Genomic DNA, 14525 nt, shown 5'->3' on the forward strand with positions numbered 1-14525 from the left:
TTTTGAAAAATTGACAACCCTGTCCATCAAACTGCTTATGATAATAAGCAGTCCATCATACCTATCGGCAATAGAAGCTGAAACTACAAAAAATGAACTTTGACAATAATATATAGGTCACACAAAAAGAACCTGTTTTTTTTATGATGTTTGGAAAGATGTTGTATGTTTAAAGTTGCTAGTGTAAAGTAATTAGGCACAAGAAAACTTTCAAAATATCAGAACTCACTACCCCAAGATATAGGGGAGTTAAATCTTATTATCCAAAATATTAAAAATAATTCATATATATATATATATATATATATATATATATATATATATATATATATATATATATATATATATATATATATATATATATATATATATATATATATATATATATATATATATATATATATATATATATATATATATATATATATATATATATATATATATATATATATATTTCCGAACTAGGAACAAATTGATAAAGTAATGTTTTCTTCACCATCCGGACCAGAAAAAAGCGCTGAACAACATATCCAAAATCTCCGTCTCCAACCCGTTGCAAAATTTTGTTTTTTTGCTATTTTTGTTACATTAATTTTTATTTTTCATGAAAAAATGAAGTGTCACGAAATGAGTGGTCGATGCTTCTATCTGTATCAGAATTGAGAGCTGAAACCGGTTCTGAAATTATTTTTTCTTATAAACGTCAAATAAAACAATAAAAAAAAAATTCATTTTCAGTAAAAAAGAGCAAAATTTCGATATTTTTGGCAAAAAAAAACTACGTGATAACCATGATATCTTTTTTTTTTTTTCCATTAATGCAGATCACGATATGCACACGATTGACGGAAAGGGAGCTTTCCACGGTATGGAAATTCTAGCATCTGTCACTCCCCCTCTGAAAAGCAGAGTGGCACCAATCCCAAGAGGGAGTGTTTCTCTAGAAGCCGTGACGCTCAAATGTCGAGTCCCTATTTACTCTTTTCGGATTTACTCTTTTCGGATCCTTGACCAGCTCTGGTTATCATCGTGGTTTTTAAAGAGCCCAAGACATAACTGGAATGGTTTTATGCAATCGGTTTTCTCTCACTCGCTGGACGAAGATGCACAAACCCCTTGCGACAAGGCAAGTATTATTTTTTTGCCCATGATCAATCTGCCTTATAACAATGAGTCATGCCTATACTCAACCCTGTGCTTCATTGCTTGTCAGGGGAGGAAATACGGATTTACGCCAGTCGTCACATTCGATCAGCCACTTTGGTGGAAGGCAATGAAGATTATCAAGTCCGACGTGTCAAATGAGCTGGACAACATTATCATCAAACTTGGAGGCTTTCACTTGATGATGAGCTTCGTCGGATGCATAGGGCACCTGATGCAAGACAGTGGGCTCAAAGAAATCTTGGAAATAGTATACGCACCGGCAAGGGTGCCATATATACTCTCTGGGAAAGTGTTTTCTAGAGCTATTAGAGTTCACATTCTCGTGAGCTCGGCTCTCTACGCTTCATCTTTTAGGACAAGATGCGGGAGCTTTGGATACTTTCGGCCTTGAAAAACTCTTCAACGACACCCTTGAGGGAAAAATGTCTCCCAGGGACCTTGACGAAGCACCAGAGCTGGGAATACTGGAAAGTATTATCAAACAGAAGATTGAAGACCTACGAGATCACTGAACAGCAAAGCTCTGGCTACAGTACCTGGGTATGGTTGGAAATCTTCTCAAGTTTATTCGTCCCGAGAGACTGGGTCTTTGGGACCTGCATTTGTAGGTTGCAGCAGAAATTCTTTCCTATCTAGCCACTTCTAGACAGAGACTTTACGTTAAATATGTGGTTGTACATCCAAGAGATGACTAAACTTCCCAGTCGTCACCCAAAAATTTTTCAGATGTTCAGTGAGAAAGGACACACGATTAGAAGGTCAGATCGGCGCTTCATCTCCAGGAGTAATGGAGTAACTTCATCTCCAGGCGTGAATGTTGACGAAGCCGAATCAGCTGGGAAGAAAATCTTAGACAAGATGTAAGAAAAGATCTTGAAGTAACACGTCTTTAAAAAGAATGACCAAGTGACTCTGAAGACCACAAAAAAGTCGGGCTGTTCTGAGGTGGCGCACATCGACCCGGTGCTCCTTTTTCTGAGGTTCATTATCGTTGCCCAGAGGTCTATTCTCAAGGAAGATTATATTAAGTTTGAGCTCTGAACCATTTCTCCTACTCTTTTCGAAACAAACATATTCATGCGAAAGACCAACAGGGCCGAGATAGCAAGAGGAGTTTATCAGTCATGTGGGATTGATGCTCAGTTCCCAAGACCGGTGGGAATTACCAGCTTCGTCTTAGACTTGGGATCCCTTCTCCATTGGATCCCGTGGTAGGTCGCTTCCACATACAATGCTATCATGTCTTCTTACATTCATTACGTCGAAAAAAAGTTTCCCCGTGCAGTTGTCGTCTTCGACGGATACGACGGCGGGCCGTCAATCAAAGATGCAACCCATTTGCGTCGAGCTGGATCTATCGGCCACGAAGTGTTATTTACCGAAGACATGCATCTTTGCATGAAGAAAGAGGAGTTTCTTTCATGCAAGGAGAACAAATTGCGTTTTCTGAAGATTCTTGGAAACGCTCTGGTAGCCAGCGGTTGTGATGTATACCAATCTGAAGGAGATATTGATCTAGACATAGTAAAGAAGGCTACGGAACTGCACTCCATAGCGACACCATTGTGGTTGTGATGACACGGATGTTCTCATCCTTCTCATCTGTCATTTAGACACGAGTTCAAATCGAGTTTACTTCTCGCCGTAAGCGAAATTCGGAAGTGAATGCTCAGCTTGGGATGTTTGTTAGATAGAAGACAAGCTAGGATGAGAAGTTTGCCAGCTTACGCCGTTCTGTCACGCCATACTGGAAAGAAAGCTTTGCTGATACTCTACACCTGCAAGGATCTGCCAAGTCTTGATATTGCCAGGAACCGAGTTTTCCAGAGGAAAGTCAATACTGCCACCTCATTCGTACACCCACAAGAGCTGCCTCCGACTATGATGGCAGCGAAGTATCATTCGTTCCGAGTCTACAGCCAGGTTCAGATTTGGCTAGGGAACACGGTTGACCCCCTAAGCTGGGGATGGAATCTTCAAGGCAACGAAGTTTTAGAAAATGGCGGATCTCCCCGCTGCTCCTCCTCATCTTCTAAAGACAGTGAAGTGTTCTTGCTGAGCTGATTGTTGTGAAAGTGAGAGATGCTCCTGCAAGAAAAATGGCCTGGATTGCACCATAGCTTGTCGAGTAAGTAGAGGAGTGTCGTGCAACAACGCGAAGTGTCAAAAAGATAAATTTTCTTACGATTAGCTTTAAGCCTGTGATTTAATTTTCCCTGTGAATTTTGTTCCTTTGATCAATCAGATGTGTAATTTTCTTACGTTTTATTACAAATAATCTTTACCACGTCATTTTTTGTAGTGATGAAGGTGAATGGATTTTGATCTCAAATGCCTGCGAAGAGCAAAGTTTTTGGGGAAGGGTGGGGAGATTATTACAAACATTATTACAAATAATCCCTTCCACGTCGTTTTTTATAGTGATGAAGGTGAATGGATTTTGATCTCAAATGCCTGCGAAGAGCAAGGTTTTCGGGGAAGGGTGGGGAGGATGGGTGTTAAAAAGATCGAAGAATCTCAGAAATCCTACTTTATCAACTCAAAGCTGATCTAGAAACTTCTATCGAACGCTTTTTTTTTTTTACCTAAAACGTTCAAATTTATTCATTTTTGTTCAAAAACAGAGCATTTCTGATTTAGTTTTTGAAATTTCAGAGAAACTAACATCAGATATCGTTTCAGCTTTTAAATCTGATACAGAAAGACATATCAAACACCGGTTTTATGATATTTCATTTTTTCCAAAAAAAAATAAAAAATTATTAAACAAAAACGGCGAAAAAACAAATTTCGAAACAAGTTAGAGATCGGAATTTTGGATATGTTGTTCAGTAATTTTTTCTGGTCTGGATAGTGAAGAAAACATTACTTTATCAATTTGTTCCTGGTCAAACCTCATTATTCCTGTACTATAAATAGGTATTTTTTCCAAGACTATGCTGTGTAAATTAACTAATAAACTTTCGAATGGGGATAAGTCCATTTTTTTCCTCTGTCTAGTAAACGGACTTAATAAACATTTATTTTATTGTTGCGATTTGAAACAAATGTAAAACAGGCTTTTATCCCCCCCCCCTTCCTAGAACAAGACTATTTGTTTTGGTTGATATAATTGGAAACAAAAGGAAACTAGGCTTTATACCCCCCCCCCCCCATTCCGTGACAAGACTATTCTGGGTTCGCCATTGCCTAACACAGTATGCACAATTTTCATCGAAGAGACAAGTTTAAACTAAGCTGTTTTCACCCCTTCCCCTAAATTAGGATTTCGACACGTCAAATTTCTCTACACTGAAAAAATGTGTAAGGCTGAGACTAGTACTGTATTTTTTGAACCCTGACACCCGTTACTGACATATCAACATCATGAAAAAGCGAGAATAGGAAAACCAGTCACTGGGTATAACCTTTATATCCTAACTTTCTCTCTAAAATTCGGTCAAGCTGTTCACGAATTGAAGCATCTGTGCTTCGCAGGTAATACTATTTTCGGCGTTTGTAGTGATTTGAGTGCACATTTAAAACTCGGGTGCTTAAAATTAGTGTTCTTCTTCCTGTGACATATGGCTGACAGGTTTTGTTAATTATGGGCTGAGTTTCGCAAGTCAAAGCCACCCAACCACAAAAAAAAACAATTAGAATTTGGTCTGGAAAATAACGCACCATCTTTTGGCCCCCTGAGACCGTTCTTATGTTCATTAATGCCTGAAAACCGAGATTTATTTATTTATTTTTTAAATTATGGAGCTTCTGGGGCAGTACCACGTTTTCGTAAGTGTTGTCACGCTAAATCATTCTTTGCTGATTTTCATCGACATTTTTTTTTCAGGTTAGATCTTTTTTCTACTATCAAAACTAGATCACTGCATACAAAGGCCATTTTCAATAAAAACGAAATTTTTGCATTTTTCCTAAGTTTTAAAATAAAAATAGCTGTGCAAGTTCCCTCATAACCAATTTAGACAATCAGATCTAATTTTCCATGTCCTTAGTACTGTAACATTGTTGCATCGCTTTCATAAGTCTGATCTTTTTGCAATATGATTTATGCAGCAAAAACAGAAATATCGTAAAATCCTAAGAACAAACAGAAAAACACACGCAAAAACACTCAAAAATACTCACGCTATAAACACCAAATTCTAAAATTGAATGCCAACTCCATGCGGGAACTTTCCACCCAGCATTTTTCACGTAAGGGCTCGACGCACGTAGCTTTTTTTAACGCCAATTTGCGAAGAAAACGGTGCCGATTTGAGCTTGAAAATTTTTCTAGTTTTCGGTGCAGATTTACAAAAATAGCGCCGATTTTCATCGTGATTGTGAAAAAAGAAATTCTCAATTGTTTCTTTTCCTTCATCAGGAGAATCAATAGAAAACAACAATAATAATAATTAAATATTTAATAATAAAAGACTTTATAATTTAATAATGAAAGAATTGGAAATTTAATTAAGATCTTTTTAACAAATAAAGATTTAGAAAGAATAAAAATTTTAATAATAAGATAACTTAACAATAATAACAAAATAATAAGTTGAGATCAATCTTGCAACTATTGATAACCAGCAGTTGACTAATGGTGTCCATGATGTTTAGTTTTGAAATTTTCGCACAAAGGGAGTTGTTTTTGTGCTGCTGTCGTTTGCCCACTTAGTTGCTGGGTGTCCACAAAAAGCTACTTGTGTCGGGTCCTTTAGTCTTATAGCAGCTTTTTTATATAAACAAAATTATTTAAAAACTTATTTCCCCTCTAGTGGCATTACGGTTCATTGAAGTTTCAGCTAAATTGCGTCCAAGACGCACTTGGCGTTGTGAGAACCAAAACTGTTGCCTCATTAAGACTTTTAAAAATAAAAATCGAAAAATTTTCAAGGGATCTGTTGAGTTTGTTGTTGCAACATTTTTAATTAACAAGTTATTAATGATTTCATAAAATGGTTTTCAGTGCACTTAATGGATAAACTTGCTGCATATCAGACCAATGGAACTAGATTGATTGTTTAAAATACAAGGATATTCATTCCAGTAGTTTTATGTAATAATTCTTTGATAGTATTTTACTATAAAAGGGATATGTATATATATTTTTTTAATTTACTATAAGGGGTTATGACTTAATTCAAGCGGCCAGGAAGCTCAAGCTCCACACCTAAGGGCTCTTCAGAACACCCAATCTAATCGTCAGTGACTTATTTTCATGGTCTGTTGGTTTCAAAATGGAAATTAATTATTTCCATAATTAATATCACTGCACGCCAAAATCAATTTTTTTTCCGCACAAGTTGTGCCACTCCTGATTAATTTTCGAATTATTCTTTGTTCAATTTTCAAATTTTAGAATTTCAGCAAACAAAACAACTATATGTTAATTTTTGTAGAGCAGGATAAGAACTGAGAAAAACAATAGGCTACAAGCCTGCGAGTCAAGGGGAAAGGACAGTGCCACGAATTTACAAAAATATGGTGGGGAGGGGGCGGCAAGGCTTTTTCAATTCTTTCATGTAGAAAAAGAAATCTAAGGAATGTGGGGATTCTTCAAATTTTCCTATGAACGTACCAACAACAAATGTTTTCAAATTTAAGCGAAGGGTTAAATCCCCCTCCCCCAATTAGTACCACTGACGAGGAGCTGACCACACATAAGTTGGTTTTAAACATGATAAGTCTTATTATCGAGCGTCTAATTATCCGTCTCTATCCATTTATGAATGATTAATTTCTGGTACTCTTACTTAGTTACTTACTTGTATTTGGATCAGGACAAAAGCTATGTCCACAGGTTACGGTCTTGGGTTAATGGGGCGATAATTTCGAGCCATGAAGGGTCCCATCTGCGACCTAGTCTCCAGAATCTGCCAATCGGTTCGAGGTCAGATTTGACGGTAGTAAGCCAAGTTTTGGCTTGTCCTCCATGTCGTTTCCTCCAATCAGGTGCTGGTTTGCAGCGTAGGCTTTGATTTGTAGAAGTGTCTGGTACTCATGCCAAATACAAATCTACGATACAAAGGTAATTACCTAGAACATTACGCCTAAAATTACTGCCACACAAAGAGTTCGTGTATTAATGTGACAGGGTCTGCCAGGAAAGGTCAACAAAAGTACCAAGACTATAAGAATAAAATCATTTTTTGATTCTTGAGCCCATATTACGTCTGTTCATGGCTAAAAACCCGATTTTCTAAGATTTTTCTGTCGGTTGTTTCAAGGTAGTTTTTAGGGTAGTACCACATTTTAGTCAAAGTTGGTGTCATGTTGAACCGTGAAAATAAATAAGCGAAAATAGTAAGTTGAATCTGAAAACATTTTTCGTCCGTAAGGATCCAAACATTAATAATCACGGAATGTGACAAGGCAATGTGACAAGGGCGCCAATAATTGACGAGTTTATTTAAGAAAAGAGTGAAAAATAGAAATAGCACGGAATGAGGGTGTTAGAAAAATCTGGGGGGGGGGGGATCACGCCGGCCCCCTGGTTCCGCCAGTGCTAATAATCCTTTGATTTCCGAAGACAACTACACATTTTAAGAAAAGATACACCTTCATAAGCTCTTTGCTGTCATACGTTTTTGATTTTTTTTTTAGCTGATTTTTTACGGAAGTTAATTTTTTCAATTTTTTTTTCAAACATAAAAAACTTCATATTTATATATTGAGGTCTTTTTGTGTAAGATTGAATTATCAAATTTTCCTAATTTTTTAAAACATACATGGTTGTGTAAGTTTCGACTGAACAAATTAAAACATATAGACCTTTCACTGACCCTAGCCTTTTAACACTGACTTACATAGGGACCCCATCCAGGGCTGTATTTAAAGCTCCAACATCTCTAGGCCCAAGCGACCTTGCCGCTCCGTTTTAGCGAGATTTTCAGGGAAATCCTTGAATATTCCAGGATAATGGAAAGACTGAATAGAACGCAACTGATGAGCCAAAAGCAATTTTGGCTCATCAGGTGATACCGAACTCCTAACTACCATTCTTGGAAGACATCTAATAGTTTATAAATGACCACGGAAATTCTGCGTTGTTTTAAAATCACTTTTCTGTGAATAGACAGCGCGACGGCGTAATGCATTTGGCACTTTGACGATAAATCATATCAGTCCAGTTTTGTCAAGAAAAAAATCACTCTGTGAGAATTTATTGCGCCCCCTGGCATTGTACACCCCTAGGTGCAGGCCTAGCGGACCTATTGGTAAATTTTGGCCTGCCTCCCTCCCCTATAAAATCTCACTGAACCCTCCACTACCCAAGTGACCGTCCTTGGAGCCTCACATACTACTTAAATGCTCCCTAATCATGAACTAAAAATATGTCACAGAATAACAGATCTTTAACACATGCACAAAAAAAGCTTTTAGATTCACTTTTCTAGTCTATTTTGTTTGACAGAAAATACGGGATCCGCAAAAAACATTAATCTAAATTAAAAATAATTGCTAAAATCTGTTATGCTCTATGATTTGTATTTTTTTTTTCTCTTTATGAAAAATCAACGGAATCATAAAATCACGTAACGGGAAGGTAAAAAACATGCTCCCAAGCTTGATCAAATTAAAATCATACAAATGTTACTATTAACAAGCGTTACAATTTTTTGTTCACTATTTTTCTGACAGTTTTATTTAATTAGTAAGAATTACCACCGGAGGAGAATAGCACGCAACAAAAATTTTTGATTCCATAATTATCCTGAGAGATTTTTAACTAAATCTAGAAAGGCAATGGGAGACCACGGAATCAAATGGGGAGGAAAAAGTCTCCTGGACTTGGATTATGCTGATGATTTAAGCATCCTAGACGAAAGGGTGAGCAAAATGAATGAGGTTTTAGACGTTTTGCGAGTTCAGGGTGCTAGAATTGGTTTAAAAATTAATGTTAGGAAGAATAAGCTCCTAAGGCTAGGAATAGGTGAAGATGAAAAGGTGGCGTTGGGTCATGACAAGATTGATCAGGTGGGCAGCTTCACTTACCTTGGTAATATTATTAGTAAAGATGATGGGAGCAGTGAAGATGTTAAAAATAGAATAGCCAAGGCTCAGGGTGTTTTTTCACAGTTAAAAAAAAGTCTGGAAGAATAGGAAGATAAGTCTGCAAACCAAGATTAGAATATTAGAAGCTACAGTGATGACAGTGGTCAAATATGGCTCTGAAGCATTGACGCTCCGAAAAGCGGATGAAGATTTGCTAGATGTTTTCCAGAGAAATGTCTTAAGGATTGTTCTGGATACCCGGCTGACTGACCGTATTTCAAACAAGAGGCTATACGAAAAATGTGGTTCAATACCGCTCTCTAGGGCTATAATGAAAGAAAGGTTGAGGTGGTTAGGGCACGTTGTGCGGATGAAGGATGACAGATTGCCGAAGATTGTTCTTTTCTGCCAACCATCTAGGGCTAAACGGAAAGTAGGTCGTCCCCGTCTGGGGTGGGAGGACGTCATAAACAAAGATTTAAAGGAAATGGGAGTTTCATGGGAGGGTATAAAAAGAGAGGCTTTGAGTAGATTGGGTTGGAGAAGGAACGTCCGTAGTTGTGTTGGTCTCAGGCGGCTTGATGCTACGGTGAGTTGTTAGTAGTAGTAGTAGTAGTTATACACTTTGAATTAGCAAAGTTCTTCATACCCAGGGCCTAAACACACTTGAATTCTATGGATGCAGTTTTAAGGTTGAATAAGTGTTGAGTCCAATAGGGTTGGGTTAAACGGGAGGTTGATTTACGTTGGGAATGAGCTAATTGAGGGTTAAAGTACGGGATTATTGAATGGAGGTTTAATTGAACGAGAGTTCAGTTAAACGAATTTTGAGCCACATGGGGACTAAGTTACATGGAAGTTGAGTTAAACGGCGTTGAGTTAAACGCGGGTTCAGTTACAATGGTTGAGTTGAATGGGGGTTGACTTAAACGGGGGTTCAATTAAACTGGAGTTTAGTTGCACGAGGGTTCAGTTAAATGAGTCCAATTGCACGGGGTTTAGTTAAACGAGGGTTCAGTTGTACAGGAACCCTATGAAAAGCTTTATAGATGCTTAGTTTTCCTTGAAGTTTAATATTGATACTGCAAGGGGTGTACTCAAGGGAGGAAGGGTTCCATGCACAAACCCAAAAACTTATTCATTTGATATCGCTGTTTTGTCATATATATACCCCCTTCCTATGAAAAAATCGATTTATGTACCAGCTTGCTGTTGAACCATTCAGGATAATGAAAAGAAATTAGAGATTGAACCTAATAAATTTGAACTGAAATTTAAAAAATCGGTATTTTGACAACAATGCATCACTTCGAAAGAGTTGAATTTTAATGCTGATTCCAAATAAAATTTATTAATCTTGAAGCAACTCAGTGATAGTTGTAAGATTAAAGAAATTTACATACTTTTCAAAAATGAGGAGAACAAAATCTCTAAAAAGTAATACGATCTTGATGAAAATTATGCTATCAAATACTATATGTCTAAGAACCCATCAAAGGACATTTCAGCTCTCTACATTCGAAAAATATGGAAATCCACGTTTTGAGAATTGAGAATGACGTCTTGACCACGTCTTGAGGATGACTGTCACGGATCAATTTTTTCAAGGGTAATCGTATCTAACTTGGGGTTACAGAATATTGGGAGAGGGTTAATTTGAAGGGAGATTTTTTATTTCCAGTACTGTTTCTGGTAAGAAAAGATGTCAAGATAAAAATCGGTGGTGTTAATGGTAATATACGCATGGAAAACTACGCATTTATAAAGCTTTTCATAGGGTTATAAAGCTTTTCATAGGGTAATATACAATGGAAAACTACGCATTTATAAAGCTTTGCATTGGGTTCCTGTAAAACTGAACCTTCGTTTAACTACACCCCGTGCAATTGGACTCATTTAACTGAACCCTCGTGCAACTAAACTCCAGTTTAATTGAACCCCCGTCTAAGTCAATCCTCACTCAACTCAACCACTGTAACTGAACCCGCGTTTAACTCAACGCCGTTTAGCTCAACTTCCATTTAACTTAGTCCCCATGTGGCTCAAAATTCGTTTAACTGAACTCTCGTTCAATTCAACCCCCATTCAACTCAAACCTGTACTTTATCCCAAGTCAAATAACTATGCCTCCAGGATTAACACATCTCCCTCCAGCCTCCGGGTAAGGGCTATAAGCCACAGGTATGTAATTTGCCCATTGTTATCATATAAGGATTTTTATTGGAAAATATGGTACGTTTGATCCTGGGTCTCCAGAAGGACCTAGGGTATTGAGGTAAAACTTTAAGGGAGTGTTGAGAGGGATACCGAACACAATCAAAATACTCTATGTGCTTGCTAGTTGTGAAAAGAAAATATCAGCAATATATAAAGAACGACTGAGGGTATTAAGTTGGAAATTTAAAGCTATGTCGAGGAGATGTTGAAGAAAGATTTTAGAGCAGCCTCCTTGCTCTTTTTAGGTGTCCCTCGGCTCAACACTAATCAAATTTTTAAATTGTCATTTGGTTCAAACTAGTCAAAAGGTCTAACAGCTATACTTCCAGGAATGCCATGCCCCCATAGCCCTTGGGTAAGGATTGTAAAATATGCAAGTTGTCCATTGTTTGCGGGCAGTATTTATCATTAGGAAAAGGGGAAACATTTGGTTCTGGGTGTATCCGAAAAGGCAAAGGGCATTTAGGTGAAACCTTGGAGAATCTTGAGGTGTACATTATACTAAATCAATAGGCCCTATGTGCATCCAGTTAATCAAAAATTAAAAAGGATTTTATTTTTTTTTTAATTAAAAAAATTAAAAAGTTAATCAAAAAGGAGGATCTGCAACATTTTAGGAACGTCTGAGGGTATTGTGTTCAACCATTCAGGACATGTTGAGGGGGATGTTGAAAACTATTTGAAGAGTCACCAGCCCATATCCTTTTAGTTGCCCTTCCTCCAAAAACATCTGATCAGAATTTTGAAATAGACATCTTTTTCAAAATACTCAAAAACTCAAAAAACTATGCCTTTGGGGATGACATAACCCCCTACAGCTTTGGAAAGGGATGCTGAACACAATAAAACACATTATGCGTGTGCTGATTGTCAGAGGAACGTATCATCAATGTCTAAGAAACAGCTGAGGTATTAAGTTGAAAATTTCAGGGGATGTTGAAGAGCTATCGGAGGGCAACCAGACCCTTGCCTTTTTTAGATGCTTTCTGCCTTATGACTGATCAAAATTATAAAAGAGCGATTTTGTTCAAAACATTCAAAACTTCTATTGCCTCCGTGGATGCAATGCATTCCACAGTCCCCAGATTAAGGTTTGTAAATTATACAATTTTCCCTTTTTAACATGCAGTTTTTATCATAAAGAAAAAAGTGGAATTTAATTCTAGGTTTGTTCGAAAGGCTAAGGGTATTGAGGTGGAACTTTGATGAAAGCTGGGGGGCATGTTAAACTAAATCTAACGATACAATGCCCATCCTGTTTATCAAAAAGGCGTATCTGCAGTATTACAAGATCGGCTGTAACTATTAAGTTTAAACTTTCAGGGCATGTTGAAGAGGATGTTAAAAAGTGGTAAGAGAGTAATTAGTCCCTGTTCCATTCCCTTTTTAGGTGCCCTCCCTTCAAAGATATCTCGTCAAAATTTTCGAATAGTCGTCTTGTTCAAAATAGTCAAAAAGTCAAATAACTATACCTCCGGGGATGACTTAACCTCCACAACCTCTGGGGCAAGTGTTTTAAGTTATATAAGTTGCTCATTGCTTATATGCAAGGTTGGTTTTTGCTGAAAGGTGGTATGTTTAATTCTAAGTCTCTAAAAAGCTAATACATTAAGGTAAAACTTTTAGAAAATGCTGAGGGGAATATCAAACAAAATCAAAGCACACTATATGCAGGAGGGTTTTCAAAAGGACACAACAGCAATATCTAAGGAACGGCTAAGGTTGCTAAGCTGACACTTTAAAGGTTTATTAGAACATGAACGATAGGGAGCCACCCCTCCCGACTCTTGTCCTTTTAGATAATCTCCTTAACACTGATAGGCATATTAAAAAGTCATTGCATTCAAACTAGCCACAACGTCGAATAGCTAAGCCTCTGGGGATGCCATGCCCCCGCAGTCCCTGGGGCTTGGGTTGTAAATTAGGCAATTTCTCTAATTTTTTACATATAGAATTTATCACTACAAGGGGGAAACGTTTGATTCTGGATGTTTCCATAAAGGCTAAGGGTATTGAGGCAAAATTTCGGGAAATGCTTAGCTAAATCAAAGAAACTATATGTATACAAGCCATCAATAAGACCTATCTGTAGTATCTTAGGAACAGGTAAGAGTATTACCTTGAAACTGTCTGGACCACTTCTGCTGCTGCTACTATTGCAGCGGCAAATGAGACTGGTTGTGACTGCAACTATGACTGCTTTCAACTGTGACAACTAGAAACTGTGACTGCGACTGCTAGCAACTGCTACTATATCACTGTTTGTTGCTACTTTCAAAGAATGTTGACGGGGATGTTGAATTTTAAAACTTTAATGTTGGAAAAAAACATCACCTTGATGTTCTGATATTTTGATGAAACTTTGATGTTGAAAAAAAATTGGTCTTGAAATGTGGAATGTTGGAATACATCAAAACTTTGGCAATCAAAACGAACATTAATTAATTAAAAGAAAACTTTCCCAAAAAGAAGTTTTTCAAAGAAAAGTAAAGAGCCATATTAAACTTAATACCAGCAGGAATAAATTTCTATAATAACCCAAGCTTAAAATGGTCAGAAATTCCTATTAAAGAACAAACAAAACCCAAACCGAACAGAAATTAAATAAACAATCATACCAAACAAACATAGAACAGGTACTCATAAAAATGAATAAATAAATCAAAAAACGAGCAAAACTTAAATTGAATATTTAAGCCAACCTTAAAACGAACAAAATCACAACAAAAAAGAGTTTTACTACAACCCTCTTCCCCAACTGTAGAAGTCTAAGGCATACTGTGTCATTTGCGCTGAAAGCAAATTATATTACAAATATTTTCCTTTGTACTTACTATATTAAACCTTACCTTAGACCTTAGCTCCTCCTGTACCTCTGAAGGTACACATGGCATCTATTCAGAGCCTCCAATCACCCTGGAACTGAGCTGCAGGGCCGATTTCCTCCTACTCATAGACTAAGGATGCATGAAGCGCTCTCTTGTCCCGCTCATAGAACCTGCGAAGCCTGGTTTGGGGCCTTCTTCCTTTATATGTGTCGTCTGATTTCCATTGGAGAAGCATATTCGGCAGTGTCGATCCTGGCGTACGGATAACATGGCGAAGGTAGCGCCATCTTTGTTGTCTGACTACATCAGCAACATCAGGCTGGTTTGTGTAGTGGC

The sequence above is a fragment of the Artemia sp. Qi Xiang Cuo genome, chromosome 19 (assembly GCF_049724085.1).
Source record: "Artemia sp. Qi Xiang Cuo chromosome 19, ASM4972408v1, whole genome shotgun sequence".
In the NCBI taxonomy this organism is placed as follows: domain Eukaryota; kingdom Metazoa; phylum Arthropoda; class Branchiopoda; order Anostraca; family Artemiidae; genus Artemia; species Artemia sp. Qi Xiang Cuo.